Below are 21,444 nucleotides of genomic sequence, written 5' to 3'. Positions count from 1 at the left end.
CCACAATAAAACAGTTTTAATAGATCAGTTCACCATGGAAAACATGATGCAAAAGCACATTATGATAATGATTATAGAAAATATTAAAATAATCTGGCATTAAAAAAAATGTAATGGAGATTCCAATAGATTAATTTAGTTTTTAGAATCAAAAGCTTGGGAAGCATATATTATAAATATCTTCATAAATATATATATGCCGATATTATAATATTTATTATGCAGGAGAAGAATTGACTATACAAATATTAAAAAATATAAAAAGGCTTAGAAAACAAATAGTTTGATGATAATATATGTATGTATTTTATAAAATATTTTAAAAGCTTTAATAAATATTGATATAATGCAGCAAGATTTTACAGGGCTGTATTCAGATGCAATGATTAACTTTTATATATTTAATATCATGACTTTTATTGTACAATATTAAAAAAATATATTTTAATAAATTATACTACAAATTAAACATTATGCAAATAAACTATTTTTAGATGCTTTGATAATGATTTTATTTGGTAAATAACTTATGCTATGAATATTTCGGTCAATTGCAAAAAAGTCATATACTAATTAGTATTGAAAGCATAACGATTGTAAAGGAATAAAATTTTTTTTAGAGCAAATTGTAACTAGGAAAAATAATTATAGATTTAATAAAAGTATTTACTTGTGTATATATTGAAACGTAATATTAAAAACAATCATAATTGACAGCAAAAAGCAATTTGGTGTTGAATCCAAAAGTTCTAAAAAACTATTATTACAGCTAACAACCAATAGATGTCACTGTGCACTACCAAGCTAGATTTAATTTTAATTAAATATTCATTACGATATTCATTCTAGGTAAATCTTATCTATGACGATCTATCAGAATTATAATTATAAAATAATTACTAATTCCGATCTTCCAGACATGGAATTTAAGCAGTCTTTAAAATTTTATTCACTTCATTTTTTAATTATTTTAAACCTAATATTGTATCAAAGAGTTTATTTCTAAGCTTATCAGACCAAATTTATCTCACCACTTTCTTAAGAAAGTATAAATTTATAAAAAAATTTAAATACATTCCCACGACATTTACTTTAAATCAAATAATTTATTAGTTCAGTATCCTAATTTTATGCACCGCGTGATTCATTAAGCAACAACGATTTATTTTAGTAAAACAGCAGTTAAATAGTAAAATATCCACAATTTTCACTCTATGTGAACATTATTACGACATTTATTTAGTAAAAAACGTAGTACAATTAAAAAAAATAGCCGCTCTGGTTATTTTTATCTATAAATATATTTTTTCAGCCATGAGTAAAAAGTTATCAATCTTATTGTAGTAATGATTATAACAGATCATTCCGTAAATAATACTGCATAAATTGTTTTATAGTGAATGTGTAATACCCGTGAAAATATATTTTCCCTATCATTTCAGTAAAATCATATTTCATGTGAATATATAATTTCACTGACAGATGTGAAGTTATATGCTGCTCTAAGCTAACATTTAACAGGTGTAACTTTTTCTTCGGTCTCGTGAGCTTTGCTATACTGAGATTTCACTGTATTTCATTAAATGCATTTTTTTGCATGTGATGTCCTTGAAGCGGTCTATTTTTTTAAATATTACATGATACGTTTTAAAATTGAGTGCGACAAGCGGCAGCGAGCAAACGTTGATCAGAACAGTGAACATCACGCACGAACAGGGAACGCACGCTGCACGTGCAGTTTATTTTTACAGCGCAAAGTTTTATGTTTATAGAGACTTTTTAAGTAAAAAATGTTCAAACCCAAACCTCACCTAAATGAATTAACCAAACACAACTTAACCTATTAAAAGTTCTAAAACTAATTGTAGAACTTTTAATGTTGAACTTACATTTAGGTTAGGTTTCGGTTTGAACAGCATACAGACGTTTCGCAAATATATAATTGAGTTTAATATGTATTTTAAAGCAGCATTTAATTATATTAGCGCTTATTAGTTATTTCGGGTTTCTAACCCTTTGGGGTGTGACTTCGCAGCCAGTAGGACGCAGGTGGAAACTAGTAAGAATTTTATTAGATTATATTACATATTACTACATACTATGATGGTCGAGATATTTTTCCCTGGTAGTGGTGGAGAAGCTGGCGCAGAGATGATGTCCGTAAAAGATTCTTAGAGATCTGCTTTACGTGGCAGCGACAGTATAGCGGAGGTTGATTCCTTTCTTCTGCGGTGCTCGTATGGTGGAGTCCCTCTCAGAATGTGAGCGTCCACGGGCGGGTCGAATCTGCTCCTTCTAGTGTCTGCCGAAATCTGCCTGGCCCTCGTTGGAGACCAGTTGTATTCAGGGTTGTAAAGCTTGCTGACCAATCACAATCATGCAGCGATTATCCAGCCAATCGTTGCACTCGCTTCATAGGGCAACGACATATGTACACACCTCTAGAAAGTGATATTTTCTTGATAGACATCTCTAAGGTCGAATTGTGCAACGGGAATGTTATAACCTTACGGTGCTTTTTGTCTTCCGGTGATATATTGCATCCCGTGATCTCTTTATAACAAAGAAATATTCATTCAATGCATCGGAGATTCCTTGCGTGTTGTTTAAGGGAAACTTTTTTTTCTAGTCGTAACGAGGGTCTTTGTGTGATCCTACTAGGTCACAGATCTTAACCCGAGTAAATAGGATCTCCAACGTTAAATTATATTTTCGGTAGTAAAAATATATATTTACATGTAAAAATGTATTCAAATATGATTTCACTGAAACAGTTAATGAAATTATATTTATACTAGTGAAAATATAACTTTACTGAACAATACACATTCACTGTAAAATATAAACTAAAATCACGCTGATAATTATATAAAGTAATGTGATTTGGTACCAACTTGCCGTAATGATAGTTATTTAAAGCATATTTTTTATACTTTTATTATGTCAACTTAGATTTGAGCAAAATATAATTTCAAAAGCGCATATCAGTTGAATTATATTTTAAATCTGTGAAAATGTATTTGAATATGATTTTGAACAGTTAGTGAAATTTAATTTGTACTAATGAATATATAATTTCACTGAAAAATATATATTCACTGTAACATACGTACCACAACGTTACTTAGTATGAATTGAGTACAACTTGAGTTATATAGACGTTAATTTGATTAAAAGAGTGTCGAAATTTAATAAGGGACATTTGTATAAACTATGCATGATTTATGGTTCAGACATAGTTTGTTTCAGCGTTTTTGTTTTGTAAACGACGAGGATGAGGAAAGGATGTGCTTCAAATGTTAATAGTTTAAAATCCTAATTCAATGGGAGGGGGGGGGGGAATAGCTGAGAAAGCTCCAGTCAACTAATTCAACGGTCTCACTATACTTTTTACCTCTGAACATTAGAGAAATATTTTATTTTAGTCGAATGGTGGTAAAAAATGTATACGATGCTGTACTTTAAAACGTTGAATGCAGCTTCTACCAATAAACTGAATTATGCCAAATTAACTTTATTATCAACAATTGGATATGCATGAACAATTTAATAACTAGAAATGGCTAGTACTGGTTAACAGACGATTTGTCTTTCATTACTATAACGACAGAGCTCAAAAACTGAGGCAGTTTGAATAGGAAATGGGAAAGTCATTACACATCCACCATATTCTCATACTATGTCCAAAGAAAGTTTTATTCTTGAGCTTATAACTGATGGAATTTTATTGAGAAGATAGTGAAAATTTAAAAGCATTTTTACGTCACATATGTATATCTGTGTTATCTTTACATTTTGGCATTACATTAAATGTCTATGACAAGAAAATTTTTTGAAGCTTTTATGTCTTTTCAAAGAGTACTAAATCGGTAGATATAATGTATGTATATAGTTACATTTCTCCATTGATGTTAATATATACACAAGTATGTATGTTTGTAACACTCTTCGTACGCGGCGTGTGATGATAATAAAGAGCAATATCGCTAATGGCGATATTATAAACAATACGAACTGCGAACCAACAATCCAATCGAGCCGACACACACACGTTCAGTATGTGTCGCAAACAATTTGATATATGCAGTCAGTATGACGATTGCCGGTGGCAGCGCGTTTATATAATGATCATAAATAATAATAAGGCAACCCCCGAAGAAATACGACGACAGGCAAATTGATGGTCTGAATTAGTTAGTAGGAAATGTTCTAATGCGATAAACATACGTTTCGGATCCCCTTCCCACGTGTACAGTCACGTACGGAATTCACACTCGCGGTCGTTATTCAAATTAAAAATATTACAACACACTGCTGCGTACCCGGGGCACCATTAATCACCGGCGTAGTGCCAAGCAAATGACCCCGGCTGAAATATACTCTTCATACGTGCTCGGAGAGGGTAGTCGGCATAGATTTGGCCGGTGATGTATTATCGCAAGGGGTGGCGAAGGGCATGAGCACTTCGCATAATTGCGATATGCTGATCGATGGCATCTGCAAGCGTCCATTGACAGAAGATTGGAATTACACCTTCCATCAATTTTTGACATCCCTATTTCAAAATCGCACCCAAGACTATGACCAGAATCATAAAGTTTAATTTAAAAACATATATGTACTTTCGCCAGTAGCGGAACTGACGCTACATCACAAAAAAAAGCTTTATTAATTTTGCACATAGATAAGCTCTACAGCATAATAAATAGTTTAGGTAATACTTAAATTAATTATTTATTAATATTTTTTTATTATTAAAGATTATTGAACTAGCTTAATTTATTAATAAGCCAAGTATTTTATATTTATTTTCTGAAAGAGATACTGACGCGTGAAGAGAAGTAACAGGTGACTCACTAATCAATCGCTGGCGTTTAAAGGGTTAGAATTCTCAGTTTCCGGGGATTCTCGGGATTCTACGAATTTTCAATCCCAGCTTCCGTGTTTGAAATAAATCTTCGGAAGCAGCATTCATATTTTTTATAATGTTCATTTGAAGAAGCATAAAATAATCAGAGACAATTGGGAGTCAATCGCATTAAGGTTTTACTCCACCTTCAAACTCATCACATATTTAAAACTAGTTTAATGCTTCAGGGCCGGCCCTAGATTATTTAGCGCCCCAGGCAAAAACTAAATTTGCGCCCCCCCCCCCCCCCCACCCTAATAATAGTTTAATAACTCATTACATGAGCGCAAAAATATAATTCAAATTAAAGTAATTTGATATTACATATATTTGACACCATACTCTTTTTTGCGATTGAGGGTATTTAAGAATTTGTAGTTTTATTTTCGTCGCGATTTTTTACGCGTGAAATAATCTAAAGAGTACACAGTAGTGTATACAAAAAAATATCAGATTATATTCTTTAACAATATTGTTTGAAAATATAAAGTGAATATTGCGCCTTTATTTGGTATCACGGCGCCCCACAAGATCTAGCGCCCCAGGCGATCGCCTGTACTGCCTGCCCCTCGGGCCGGCCCTGTAATGCTTCCTCTACACTTTCTGGAAGTTACCGAACCAAAGGTCTACCGAATATGGGACACGGTCAATTGGGCGACGGCGATTGGGCAACGGTCAAATGGGCGATTCAAAATGGGCGACGGACAAATGGGCGATGGTCTTTTGGGCGACGGTCTTTTGGGCGATACAATAATAATGCATTACAAATAAATGTGATGCAAGTCATGATCATATAATTAATTAAATAATTACCATAACTTAATATATATTAAAATATATATATACATATACGTACATACGAAAATATAAGTAATATTTTTTAGAATAGAATTAAAAGATGAAAACATTATTCGGTCTAAACAAAATATAATATACCTACATAAGATATAATATGTATATATTTACTTATCATTTGTGCTTATTTAATCATAAAATATCACTTAAACAGTTTGATTTTTTTTATTCAAGAATTTAGGAGAGTTACCTGATATCATAAAACACTTAAAACACACGGCTTAAGTCGGTAATTTTATTATAAATACCTACCTGATAAATGTTTATAGTGGGCCCTTACGCGATTTTTTTTATGTTTTGAACCTTGGAAACTACTGTGAGAACAAACTTTTGGAATTTCCAAATATCGCATATTTTACATTTATCTATTTTAAATTAGATAGGATAGTTATGTATAAATATAATAACACAGAACTGGCGCTTATAAGTGTTTATCGTGGATTTTACCCTTTACGCGATTTTTTTATGTTTTGAGACTTATAAATTACTGCGAGAACAATCTTTTGGAATTTCCAAAAATCGCATATTTTACCATTATCTATTTTAAACTGGACAGGGTAGTTATATATAAATATAATAGCCTAGAACTAGCGCTGATAAATGTTTATCGTGGATTTTGCCATTAACGCGATTTTTTTTTATGTTTTGCGCCTTGGAAATTAGTATGAGAATAAACTTAGAGAATTCACAAAAATCGCATATTTTACAGTTATCTATTTAAAACTAGATAGGGTAGTTATATATAAATATAATAACCCATAACTAGCGCTCAGTATACTTTTGAATTTTTACTAAAAACGTTCGCAAAAAGTTTCGTTGCGTCTTTGAAAATTATTTTTGTTGTGGTTTTAAAACACTTTGTCACAGTATCATTGTATTTTTGGTAAAAAAATTCAGTACAGCAAGAAAATAAGTATGTGTCTTTTTATTCACATGTGGGTTATATTTTATGTGTTATTTATAGATAATTGTTTTTTATAGATCATTGTTGAGAGCGACTAATTTGAGTTACCACAGTTTATATTCTTCATAAATAGATAATTCAGGCATATTAAGTCAAAAAGACAAGGAAAAATATGTTTGGAATGGATATCTTTATAAAAAGAATACACCAAAGAATTTTTATAAAAGTTTTGAGGTACAATAGAAAAAATATCATAGAATATTTACGTGGTATTGAATATAATTATAATATGAGTGAATAATTTGAAAATAAAATTGTTTTTCATTAAACATACTTTTTCGTTTTAATGTATATTTTATTATTATTTACAATAAAGCAAAGCGTGCAAGTTTTTTTTTAATTTCTGTCGCCCATATGACCGTCGCCCAAATAACCATCGCCCAATTGACCGTCGCCCAATTGACCAGAATCGCCCAATTGTCGCGTACCGACCGAATATGGTCGAGGTCGCCGAGACATTAGAGCAGGCAGACCCGAGCTCGACCGAAGTAGCCCCGAATTAACACATTATATTTTCCGTCCTTGCCCAACCATGGCCTACTTCCAGAGAGTGTGGAGGAAGCATAAAGGTTCCCATGTTAGGTGATGTCAGATAATTTTAAAGTAACGTTTGAACAATACTTGTTTGCTGCGAGGGGCCATTAGTATATTTTTCTATGAAGTCTATCAAAAAGTATTTAGCCACAAAAACCGTTATTATTTTATTTTTTTATTTTTAGGTAAATAATAAATATTCAATAAAAAAATATTTTTTTAGATTATATACTCTAAAAAACACGTTTTTGATTATAATATATTAATATTAAAATGAATCAATAAAAATAGTGATTCATAATATATATGTACATATATACTTTCACCTTTGCCACATTATTTGCGTTTTAATATATTTTTCGAGTCGATATTGTAAATATTTTGATTAAATTTATTAAACTTTCCATCGTAAATAAACACTGCCTCTATGGCTAAGAGCTTAGTTAAAGTCCACGGTCAAAAATTCGACGAAGCTAGGCGAGTTCTAGGCACGACAAACATTGTTAACCTTTACCACTCAAAATGATCGATGTGTTGATGTGGCCGCCGTTAATTTTCCAACTACATTCATCTTTTTCGCCAGGGCCATCAATCAGAGCTTCGTTATTATGCAAAGTGCTTAGGATCATCACTACCCTCCAGCCAAAAGCATAAATCATAAATATCTAATATCAATATATAGACAAAAAGTGAGAAAGATACGGTAATTTAATTAACATAAAATCATGCGTATATTTTAAGATTATCATTAGTTGTTATTCTTAGATATCGCTGATTATAAATTTTAAACATATGGATTAAATTGTTTAAATTAATGTTTTTGATTGATTACATTAGCCAACACATTTTAGTTTGACCCATTCCTGAGTCTACATTAATATTTTATACTAATTATTCTGTTCTGAAGTGAGATTATAATTGTATATGATTACATAATTGGTAAAAATTATGTTGTATCAATTACGATATACACTTTTTCAGTTTAAGACTAAATTTAAATCTATACATTAACTACATAGATCATCAAACTATGTGCGTGTGATATTTACATAATTCCATATACAGCTAAAAAAATTATTGAAGTGATGCATGGAGCTGTAGTTTTTTCTATTTAAAGCCTTTTTTAAAACAAATAATAAATATCATTTTACGGAATTTTCAAGGTCTCTAATATCTGTTTTTCTTTACACCTGTCATTTATATCAATAAAAACGTTGGTTTTTGCATATGCTGATTTTAAATTCAAGAAAACTTTTTTTTTACTAAATTACTCAAATTGTCACAATTCTATTCAACGTCATCTTTAGTCATTTCAATGGAACGCTGTGCTCTAATGAGCTAAGTCACTGTAATATACTGTGTGTTATTTCGGTAATGAAAAACGAACAAAACATCAAACGAGCTGGGAGATGTTTCAACTGTAAATAGAATATATTGTCATAACAATGTGTACTACGTAATAGTCACACTGATTTTTTCAGTAAAAGCGTTCGAAAATAATTAAGTTGTTTATAACATAAGGCGGTAGGTAGACATAGGGTGGGCCTAGAAAAAGTCCTGTTGGCAACACGTAATCCGGTCATAATTCATAACGATCCCGACAAGAGATTCTGGCCAGATACATGACGTAGACTGAACAGCTGTCTGTCGACTTGAATTATGTCTGTCCTCAACCCCGGTGACGACCCAAGACTGAAAGGGCTTTGTTTATTATAGACGAAGCATCGAAATTTAGCTTTTTGTGACTATGCTTATTTATAACAACCCAGACAAATTAATAGCAGACTCTTTAGTATAAAATTACAAGCTACATCTGGCGTGATCATTATTTTAAAGCATATCAATTAAGTGTTGATAAATTATATAAATATTATTTTAAACTTCTTGGACACCGGTGCATTGCTAAATTTTATCAAATTTAATATTTGATTCACCCTCGTAAAGGTTCATCATATAATGTGATTTTATTTATTGAATTTATTTTATTATTTTAGTTGAAAATTTTAAGGGATTTAAATTCTACGACAGATTATACATATATAAATTCAGTGGCGTAATTAAGCTGGTTAAGGTGGTTTCAGCATATAAATTTAAAAGTGTAGGAAAAATAACACATCCCTGTCTGAAACCCCTCTGTATTGGAATATTTGGTTTGACCATCCTTAACGCTTTCAATATTATTTTAATACAGATATTTGTGAAGTCTCATCTAGTGCAAGAGAAGCATGTTTTACGCGATCGAATGCTTTCTTAAAACCTATGAAGCAAATGTAAACCGGTAACTCTTAAGTAGCGTTTACATGCAGAAGATCGATTCCAGTGTAACTGGACCTTTCCTAAATTTAAATTGTTCGCTGCTAATATAATTATTTTCTAAATTCTTCTTTGTATAATTTTTAACATAATTTTCAGCTGATAAATCTGAAGTAATTGCACACGTTCGAGTTTTTTTTTGGTAATGCAATAAATGACAATCGCAACTATTTATAGGGTATTTTTCACAAAAAGTAGGTATATTTTATTTTATATAGTTTCGTAAAGATCTTTAGGTTTTCATAGTTGTTTTTTTTATAAATTTTTATGTCATATTTTACCTCATACTTTAATATGTGCGGTCCCGTTTCACGTAAGTTATTATTTGTTATGGCTTCTCTATGGTCCCCAAATAATGATTTGATATACCATTTTATTTTCACTCAAACTTAGTAATATTTTACCCGTTTTTTTATTAACCCGTTGAGTAGTGAGTTAATTTAGACACAATTTTTAATTTGTTCAAGAAAAAACGTTGTTCGTTTCTCGACGTTTAATTGCTTTGGTTTATTTTACTTCTTTTTTGTATTACTGTGTATTCATAATTTATTTTAACACTTTTTTAATAGAAAATATCATTAATTTATTTTATATATTTTTCGGCTTTTATGAAATTTTTTTATATCAATTCAGAGGCTCTCAATATTTTTTTATAAAATTAATATGACATATCTTTTGTTATGTTCACTTATATAGTCTTAAATTAATTGATATTATTTTCTATAAAATTCAATTACATTAAATGAAATTTAAAAAAATATTTTATAATTATAATATTTTTTATTTATTATTTATTCAGTTATATATGTAAATATATAACTACCTGAGGTATTTCAAAACAGTGAAAGATCGACTGCCGTACATGTTCGGCGATACTGCTCAAAGGTATATAACTAAAAACATTTTATATTTTTAATAACTTTATATTTTTTGAACTCTTTAAGTGTTAATTGAAGTTTTACAAGCAAACAATATTTAAAAAAAAACACAAAAAGCTAGTAATTTAAAAAATTGGAAAACAAACTTCGAAATGCATTTATAAAATCTGAAACGTCATATGTGGAAAAATTATTTTTAAATCATATATTACTAATAAAAAACAGTATTTTTGTAAAATATGATTATTTGTTTCACCCCCCTCCCCCTCCCTCTATCCTTCAATACTTCTTAAACACGGAAAACCATGAAATTATTCAAAGATTTAATTTTAGATTGATGTAATGATGCAATTGGTCGTGGCAAACTCTAAAAAGCTTTTATAATATATATTTATAAGATCTATTTATTAAAAAAGTTTGATGGTCATTTGATTAATACTAATGCTAAGGTAGATGTTATATAGCAGATATGCTAGATCTGTTAAAACAAATTTGCTTAGATTCATTTATATTATATAGATCTTTATCACATAACTTTCTTCGTTTTTAAACAGTAAAATGTATATTTTAATTTTAATAGGCATTTCAATCTTTTTTTCTAGATCTCAAATACCAAAGTCTGAAGTTAAAAAAACGAATATAAATATTGCTCATTGAAAATGTTTAAGTCTTCGTAGGGCACACAAAAGGTTATATCAATGCTTTTAGAAACAATTATATAAACTATGTAAAACCAATCAATCACCCAAAAGTTCATATTTCATCCGTAATTAATTAATGGTTTCGCATCGTTCGAGTCAACAAAGCATCCATCATCCACTCGGGAGCATTTTTTCCACTATTTACATTCTCCAGCTGCTCTTCCAGTACGTTACACGCACACTACGGTACTTCGGTATGTCGCTGACTCGGCAGGGGTCTCGTCACTGTGTCAGTGGTACTTAGTTCCTCGGATCTGTGCCTCGGCGCCATATTTCTGGTGAAAGAATTAACACGATAAAGCAATTAGCGCCGACAGGAAGAACATTCTACGCCATTCATCAAGTGGCCACTATTTTAAGACTCGCTTCTTTCTTTCTAATGCATTATTTCCTGGTGTCGTTAGAAACGCTTTGTTGTCGCCGGGGAAACATTTAAAAACGCTTATTTTACAATTTAAATTCTTTTCAGAAGCGCTGATGCGCATTTTCCTTTGAAACTATATAAATCGAGTGTGTTGTATTCTTAGTTCTTGTCTAATGAATCCCTCCTTGACCTCGCAAAGTCTTTGTTTTTGCTATTTTTTTGTGTATGTAATTATGCTCCTGGGTTTTATTATCGCATCGTTAATGCAACGGGTTTATGACGTAAACGTTTTTGTTTCATCTGAACAGGCGAAACAAAAAAAATGATGCATTAAAAGCCTCGTTAAGAAATAATTATAAATACATACATTTACATTGTATGTATATATTTCTGAGAATATGATAGAGATGATTGACTAATATTTGACCACAAGTTAAATAAATTTAAAACGAGCGAGGATAATTAGAATAATATTTTTATTTCTCCCGCAGGATAATTAAATATATTAGTAACTTCTGTATTAAACTTTAATTTATGAGAAAAATAGAAATATATTCATTGCGTCATTAAATGCACTGCCACAATTTTATAAGATAATATTTTTTTTAAATACAAAATAATCTAATGTATGAGCAGTTATGTCTTAACATATGTGTGAATTAGAAAGTAATAATTCTAGCCTAAGGTACCTAATTATTTAAGAATTCTCCACTAATTTTTGTGAAATTGCGCTCCTGTGTTTTACTGTTAACCGCATCGCTAATGCAACGGGTTCATTACGCAAAACCAGGTTTTCGCTTTATCGGACTCAGTGATTTATGACTACTGTAGAGGTCCGTGTAAAACGCGTTGTTAGCGCACAATTAGCATACAATATTACAGGTGTTAATGACGTCCGTGCGTTTGTGTGTCATTCGGTTAGAACAGGTGCTACCACCCAGGGCTGCTGGGGAAAGGTTGCTTGTTCAGAACATAACGTTTCTATTAAACACAATGGACATGTAAGTATTGTGCTTGTGTGTATAAAACGGTAAATCTATCAGGAAGTAAACAATATACAAATCTAATGAATACATTATTTTTTTACAACCTTTACACCGAAACGTCTATCGATTGACGATAGCTTAACTATTTCTTAAATATGATTATTGCAAAATATAAAATTCTGTCTTGTATTCAGGGACGTCAATCAGTTTTTTTCAGGAAAATGGCAAAAATTGGCCAGTCAGTGGTCGATTTTTTAATATTTCCATTGCATTAATATTCATAGTATTTAATTTAATGTAATGCATTTTTTTATTATTTAAATCTACGTCAAAAGCAATAAAATCGTGCCGTCGCCATTGCAGTAGAGACGCTCCTTTATCTTAAGTTCGTTTCACAATAAGTGAAAATCGAAATTTTAGCTTCCACAGTTAATGATTTTTGACTTAGATTTGCCATTTATGCAATCAAAACTTAATTGACCTCATATTCATTGAAATACTATTATAAAATATGTGACACTTCATCACATCAATAACTATTTGCATTTGTGTGGTTATTGATGGTTTATTTGCTAATGCAAGTAAACAATTAACTTTATGGGGCTTCTTCTTGAAACTCGCGTAATATATAATATAATAATGATGAGCTTGAATAAAGTGTAAAGAAAGAGACCGCACAAACGCCCTCGTTACATCTAGAAAAAAAGGGTTTTACATAAATAACATGTAGTTATTTTTCGATGCATTAAAAGAATATTTCTTTGTTGCAAAACGGGTATGAAAACAATATATCACTGGACGACAAAAAGCACCGTAAAGCAACAATATTACAATTGCATCATTCGACCTCGGAAGGATGTCGATCAAGCAGATGTCACTTACTAAAGGCGTGGAGATATTTCGTTGGTCGAAGAAACAAGTGCAACAATTGGATGGATGGTCGCTGTTTAATTGTAATTCGTCAGCGAGCTTTGCATCCCTTGATATTTAAAGCTGGTCTCCATTGAGGAGAGCTTAGAGACGGCCGGAGACGAGAGACGGTGGACCAGAGAGCAACTCCCGGAGGCGATCACCGCAACAGAGAGGAACAAACCGTCGCTGTCACAACTAGAGGACCTCTCATGACCATCCACAGGACACCATCCCTCCGCCAGCTTCTCCACCTGGAGAATAATGTTAGTCGCCCACTATAGTTTGTCGAAATATATGTAATATTATATAATAAATTATTACCAGTTTCCAACGGCGTCTTTCTGGCTGTAAAGTCACATCCCTTAGGGTAAGAAAACCTTAAAGCTTATTTTTGCTTATGGCAGTGACATTATAAAAAATAAAATGGTGGTGAAAATTTAAAGCAATTGTAAGTGACATTTATGATAAACAAAGGGGCGGAATGTCATCTGTTGTAACATATACACTAAAATAAGCAGGATTAAGATTGTTGTAGTTAAATATTAGCTGCTTATTTAGTGGTTAAGGCTAAGTTGGAAAAATGTCGGTTAAGGACAAGATATGCGGTTAAAGGCCAACAACCTATATTTTGATCTTTGATTTCGCTGCCCTCATATTACTTTGGTACAAATAATACTCATTCTTATTTATATAAATTTTTCACAAGGAATAGTGAAATGCAAATCTTAGTGCGAGTTAACCGAAAGAAATTAAGTAAGGGTTTTACAAAACAAAAAATAAATATAATGTTATTTTTAGGTATTTAAGGTTATAATGATTTGTGCAATAAGTATCACTATTAATTTCCAGATATAAAATACTTTTTACAGTAAGTGTACAATCATTATAATATAAGATGTCGTAACCAGCGTTAAATTTGTAACGTCTGCCGTAACGTTTGCGCTCCATTAAAGTGATTAATTAAATCAGATACAAGCTCGGGGGTAAGGAATAATTGCTGAAAACTTCGTGCAACAAACGATTTAATGGGGTCACTTTGTTTCAGCTTTTACGTGGTGTATAGTGTACGTATTCACGTGTGTATATGTGTTATTTGCAGTCATAATTCAGAGCTTGGGGAAATTTCAAGGACGGAAAGCTCGGAAAGAATGAGCGGAAAGTTTATTATAAACGAGGATTATGGCTCTTTGTGTTAATGGGGGCGAGGAAAAGGAAATTAAAATTTGCCTTGAAAGTTTGTGTTACGTTTTGCGCATTGTTTCCGAAAGGTTGCTGATGCATTCTGCAAAATGTAATGCGGAGTTAATTTACTTCATTGTTATTAACTATTAGCTAAATATGTGAAAATAAATATATTTCATATTACAAATGCTAAAAACGTCTTTGAATTATGAGGTGTGAAATATTTTTTTTTTTTTTATAAAAGTTTATTTCAAAATAGACATAGGTATAAAAGCATACAGATATATTAAATTCACAATACTGGTTTATAACCATTTACATTGTTTTCAATTTTGTTAAGTTATACAATAACATAAAAAGAATAATAAAGTATACTTGAGTACACTAAATTAAAGGAAAAATACATAAAACCTTTAACAAATTTAAAAAAAAAATCTTTGGAAAAGAAATGAAGGAGAAGAGAAAAATAAATTATATAAAAATATACAATATACAAAATATAGCATATACAAAGGTAAATAAACCTAATCCTGTAGACCTGAAACTGAAGCTTAACTGCATCAAAGCAAGATGTGCTTAGGCATTTAAAGATGTGAAATATAATTTACCAACTACCATAACGCATACTAAAGCTCTGAACTAACGTTAAAATATATTTAAAATAACATTATAATTAACATATGATGATTGTAAAATACTATTACGATAAGTAAGTTATATTATCACTGTATAATATCTATGACATTTTATTGCAAGGATTATTAAATTATCTTTATTAAATTGTAGTGACGATCATAATTCTGCAAGTTTACGTAAATTGATATTTTATTTTAGTACGCGTTGCAAATTTCAGAAATTTAACGACGCTAAAATTATACGAGGATGATTTTTTTCAACTTTCTCTCTCTTTCACACTCCTCGTCGTAAAATTTCGCCGTTAAAAGGCAATATTTTAAACGGAATTATCTTCGGTTCCAAGCCATCGCCTCTCGGATTCTTCATAACTCAGGGGAAGACGGTTTAAACGTCTTTATTAATCTCACGAGAGGAATCTTTCGCCCTTTGGCCCTCCCGATTCAGCTAACCATAAAAAACTTAGCTTGCACAATCCATATTTTAACCTTGGCCATATATTTTATGTGTAAAAATATAAATCATGATCCTTTAGAAAAATTAAAGGCATCAACTCGGGTCTAAACGAGCATCGCCAACGACTTTCCATTATAATAATATTTTTTACTGTATTTTATTGACCAGAAACTAAAATTTGCCTTAATAATTTAATAGTATATTTGTTCAATGCATTATATTTTATCCGCCGATGGTAAATATAAAATAGTACTATAATTAACTACGAAGTAATTTTCTTAAAATATAAATATAAATATAGATAGTCTGTTTTTCGTCTATGACATTTCGATGCAGTCGTGAATAAGCGATGGTACGTCTTATTAGGTTTTATTTTGTGCATCTTCTTTGCAGCGAGCTTTGCAACGAAAGGCGGCCCCACCGCCCACCGGTGATATATGGACGGGCGAGGTTAGGCGGTAAAAGTTATAAGTCGGTGGCGGCAAGATGGATGACTAACTGGGCGGGGGCGGAAGAGCTAAGGTTACCCCAGTCGGATCTTGTAAATCTTCCTGGGCCACGCTCTTCCCTTCGACGGTCAGGGATATGCAAACGTTTCTAAAACTTATATTACATATAATAATGTTTTATTATTAAATTAATGTTTATATATAAGCAATTTGTAACTTAATAATAATATTCACTGTTGTCCGAAAGACGACGACGGGTAGTACTGCAAGCAGATATAAATGCATATAATGAACATTATATGCATATATCTAGGGGGTGTATTTGTACAGAGGTACTGCCATGAAGTATAATTTTCTGATTTTCTTCAGCAATCATTTTGTCCTGATCTTCGTGTCAAGGGTGTTAATTTTTTCAAGACAAAGTTTATTGTGTAACAAATGAGATCATCACGTACAGTTTGTATATGCTAGTTTTACGTGGGTACATCCATAGGAACTTGCCGTCTCCGAAGCGGGTTCAAGTGTGGATTGCTGACGCGATGCGAAGAGAGAAGCTCTGATGGTCTGAAGTTGGTTTAGTCAACCTTACGCGTTTGAATAAAAATCATTATATTGGTAACAACATAAATATTTACCACAATGTTTACTGTTACTGGATACGTCTTTTGAGGGTCTTGTAAACGTTTTGTTTAAATAAAGATTCCTCTCGAGGGTTGATTCATGAGCGTCCTTAAATACCACTTTCTAATGCGGAATTATATATGATTCCCTAAAAATATCTTCACTGTAGCACAACTGATCAGATTTGTGTTTGTAGCTTTCATGGAATTTGAAAATAATGTTCGTATGCTTTTATTTTAAATATTTACGCATGGTATAAATAATGCCGAATTCGAAACAGCGCAACCGCTCGTAAAACTCACTCTTTTTCTCGCCCCCGCCCGCAAAATATGCATTCGCAATGCATTTTTTCATCCGTATATACGGTCGTATTTTTAATTTGCGCCCCGATGTCCGAGTAGCCCGCGGACCGCGCCCCACGTCGCAAATCTCATATTAACGCCGTTGCCGTGGCCGTAACGGCCGTAACGGCCGCTGCTATGGTGTATTATATTAAAAACGGGCGGCGATAAAAAGTCCAAATGGCGCCCGGGACGAAGGTCGTAAAGCTCCCGGCGGCCTGGGAGCTGGTGCGCTCAAGCGGGACCGTAAATCATAACGCCGCCGTTAGCTCTGCTCCGGCCCTGGCGGCGGGGGGAAACCAAATAAAACGTCGGCCGTGAAATATGCTGTCCACCCCTGGCGGCGGACGGAGAGAGATATATGGCCGTACGGATGATGCAGTAGATTCCGGCTTGTCGAAGAACGGAAATGGTTTAACCCGTTCACGTTGGAGATGGACAGGGGCGCAAATACAATCATAGGGGCGCATAATTGTATTTTAAAATTTAATTATTACCGAGCTTTTCCAAATTTCATGAATCCAAGTGAACCAAAATCAATCTACGTTGCCATGTATGTATATAGATAGGTGTACAATAAAATATTCTATGTAGTTATGAGCTAAATTTATCACTCTTTTAGCAAGTCTTTTGCAACTAATTTCGTCGCAACGATTACGAGTGGACCTGACAATAGCAGAGCTAACGTTTTTTTTATAGAAAATAAACTATACAAAAACAAGACCCCTGACTATGCTATGTTGTTATGTTGTTTCACTAAATATTGAACACTCAATACCGCGTAAAATTCCAGCTGAAGTTCTTCAGAGAAGTTTGCTAGGGCCGTTTCTCTTTATCTTGTATACGAACGATATCCCAAAAATAAAAAATAAATTGATTGTGTATAAATGTATGCCGACGTTACAGTAATTTTAACTAGTGTTTACAGCCTTAAACTATTTGCGAATAAATAACAAAAATCTTTTGAAATATTAAATAAATATTTTGGAGGTGGAAAATTAAAATCAACTGAATTATTTTTACAAAACGTAGACAAACTGCCACCACCACTCCTAAATTAAGGGGGCAATAGCATAAAATATAAAACCAGCGTTAAATACATGAGGTTACACCTGGACTACAAACTTAAATTTTTTAAACATATTTCAGAACATCGCTCCAAGGCTTGCCGCCTTTGCGGCCGTTAGACCGATATTTAATAGAAAAAGCGCGATAACTATAAAAAAAAATCATCTATAAGCAATTTAACATATGCATGTCCGGTATATAGTAACACCAATAATACTATTTTTTATAAATTACAAGTCATTCAAAACAAAGCTATAAAAATAATGTATAATACCCTTTTTTATACAAATCTTAAAGAAATGCATTATTAAACACTGTCATTTTCATAGCAGAAAATATTATAGAAATATCTCTCGAAATCACACTAACTTATTAATCCCGTGTATAGGTGATTACGATAAAAACAACTTTAAATTTAAATAGAAGCAGAATATGCCAAAGCACATATTGCACATATTGGCACTAAAATTATTAGGTACGTCTTGTTACAATCACGATCTCTTCACGACTGAAATTAACTGATATAAAACCACCTAATAATTGCAGTCCAACAATTATGGATAGTCCCAAAATTTTATTTATAGAAAATAAAGAAGCTCATTTAGTTATGATTTTAAAAATATTTTTTCAATTAAGTTGTTATTTTATATTGGAATGAATTTTTTTGAGTTGTTTCGCTATTTTTTTAAAATATAATAATAATTAAATTAATTTATTTGATATTCTACTACTATTTTTTTAAATAATTATATAAAAAAATATGTTTAATGTGTAAAAAATATTCGAATAAAAAATTATAAAATATTTTAATAAATTTTTTTTTTTTGTTTATTCTACATTAAAAAAGTAAACTAAGACAATCTAATTGAATGTTTAAATATTATGCAATTTATTTTAATTACAACCTTCAGATAACAATATTATACAAATTGAACTCTTTCAAAATTAAAAAATAATTTATTTATTGTAGCGATTTTTTTATTATTTTAAAGTAGATATTATCAGCTGATGGTCTAGCTCTAGTGCTTAAATATAATAGAATGTCAATAATCATAATTCTTATGGGTGACTTAGCATTTTACTTTAAACATTTAGTCCTCCTCAAATGGACTTCAGTCGTGTAAGAGCCTTATCTATGTTTATAATATCAAAAGCTAATAAGTAAAAGATAAGAGGTGGCAAGAAACTTTACTCCGATCACGCACGACGTTGAAATGATCGACTATACTCTCACAAAGCAATCTCACGGCCCGAGTGTGCAATTTAGCCGTCGATACGTTTCGAATTTGGCACAAAAGGCGGCGGAATATAAAATATTTTATTGCCGAGCTTTGAGAGCAGCCGACGCGAGAGCTTTTGTCGTGGCCATTGGCCATAAAACACCCGGCGAGCTTTCGCCGATTCGTTCTTTAATTATTTCACACGTTTTGACAGGCCATAATTAACAGGGGCGGCTTTGCGCGAATTATTGTGCTTGACCCTTTCATAAGCTGACCAACGACCGAAATGGGCGGAAAACGTCAAAATATTTCCCCGCTCGCTTTTATGTTATTAAAAAATATTTATATATAAACGACTCTTGATTATATGCTGTAAATAATTTTATTGTGTTGAGTGCGTGTGTAAACAAGAAATGTTATTTTTACGCCTTATATTTTTTTTAACAATATTAAACACACAATTTTATCAGAGTGAGATATATCGGGTAATCATGGTATTTGAACTTATCAAAATACAGTAAATTTTCTTGATACATGGTTTCACTAGCATATTCAACATCAGTGTACATATGTACGTCTCGAACACACGAAGAGTCCACGACAATTTTTTATGAATATTTTTTAATTATATTTAGTAATTTATATGTTAGCAAAGTTTATTAATGAGGAAATGCAGCACTAAAATAATTATAATTTAAATGCTTGTTTGTATAGATATTAATTCATTTGGGGCACGCCCAGCAAAACTTTTGTTATGGCATGAGTCAAACCAAGCGCGAACTACAAGTTCGTCCTTATACCGTTGGCGTTCGTGCAGTCGGACACGTGCATGCACACACGTATTGTAAAGTATGTAGAAGCTGAAATAAAATACTCAAATGGCAATCTAAGTGTTTCGCTGGTCCTTCAACTCAATAAGACGGTCTTCCCGTGAACGGACAGTTCGCACGCATGCAAATATAAAACGCTTTTATGGGATAATATAAATTAATTGTTTATAGACTAGTACCGCTTCTACTCAATTAGTATTTTATTACGTTCTCAGATAAACATCACTGCAATTAATTTAAGTCACACTGAGTTTTTTTATGGTCGATGTTTGCAATTACATTAGGACACCCACATAAGGTAATGCCTGTATTACAGGAAGGAGTTTTGGCAAAATTTCAAAGCCCAAATCGATTACGATCTAAATCGCACGACATTGCAAATTCTTTATGGGGTCCTGCGAATAAAAATCCCTCGGGGACATTGTAATCTGGAGAACGGTTCCACCGCCAATGTCGACAGGTGCTGCAGATAACAGGCTCGCCAACAATAATGGTCGACGTAAATCAAAAGGCAGCCGCAGTTGTATTAAATAACGCTAGCAGGAAACCGTAATATGCTTGCAAACAGTTTTATGTCTGCTCCCAGGGCGAAAACATTTACAATAAGCAAAAGGTTTGCGAGTGTGTCTCGCCATAAAATATTGTTCTGCAACGAAAGCCTCCCACAGCCGGGACCCGTTCTCTCACTCTTTCTCTCAGGAGGGAAACTAACATAAGATATGACGTGGCAGGAGAATTTGCCTCGATCACAACACGGTATAGTAATAAATCTAACATAGGATTAGTACAAAAAATATAGACATCCATAAATATTTCAATAAAAATATTATTTAGCTTGATTTTAGTATTTTTTAAAAATAATATCAAATACGAAAAAACTTTCTTATATATATTATTAATAATAAATAAACTCAAGATAATAATTAACAGTAATGTAAATAGTTAAGACAAATAATACATATAAATTTTATTGTTTAAAATATGTTTTAAAGTGTAATTCAAATGAACAATAAAGAAAGTATATTATTAAGAACTTGGACGAAAAGAGAATTTTTATAAAACATATTATCTTTAGCTTTAAATAATTTATTATTATTATTCTTACACAGTTACGTAATTTATTATAAATTTAATCGTATTATGCGCTCGCTGAAAAAGCTTCACAGTCATAAAACTTAATTTATACGTTTCGCCGACATGTCTTCTGCCAGCAATTTGTCTCTGATGA

The 21,444-nt window shown here is 31.9% G+C and overlaps 1 long non-coding RNA gene across 2 annotated transcripts in view; it reads right to left on the bottom strand.

Moving 5' to 3' along the window:
• LOC148226434 (uncharacterized) overlaps positions 1 to 21,444 on the bottom strand; it is a 236,011-nt gene that overhangs the window by 127,836 nt on the left and 86,731 nt on the right. The window lies entirely within an intron of this gene.

Source organism: Plectrocnemia conspersa, unplaced genomic scaffold, assembly GCF_051122295.1.
Source record: "Plectrocnemia conspersa isolate PC_06_02 unplaced genomic scaffold, ASM5112229v1 ptg000014l, whole genome shotgun sequence".
Classification (NCBI taxonomy): Eukaryota; Metazoa; Arthropoda; class Insecta; order Trichoptera; family Polycentropodidae; genus Plectrocnemia; species Plectrocnemia conspersa.
The sequence above is the reverse complement of the archived record's forward strand: the minus strand, read 5'-3'. Positions and strand labels throughout refer to the sequence as shown.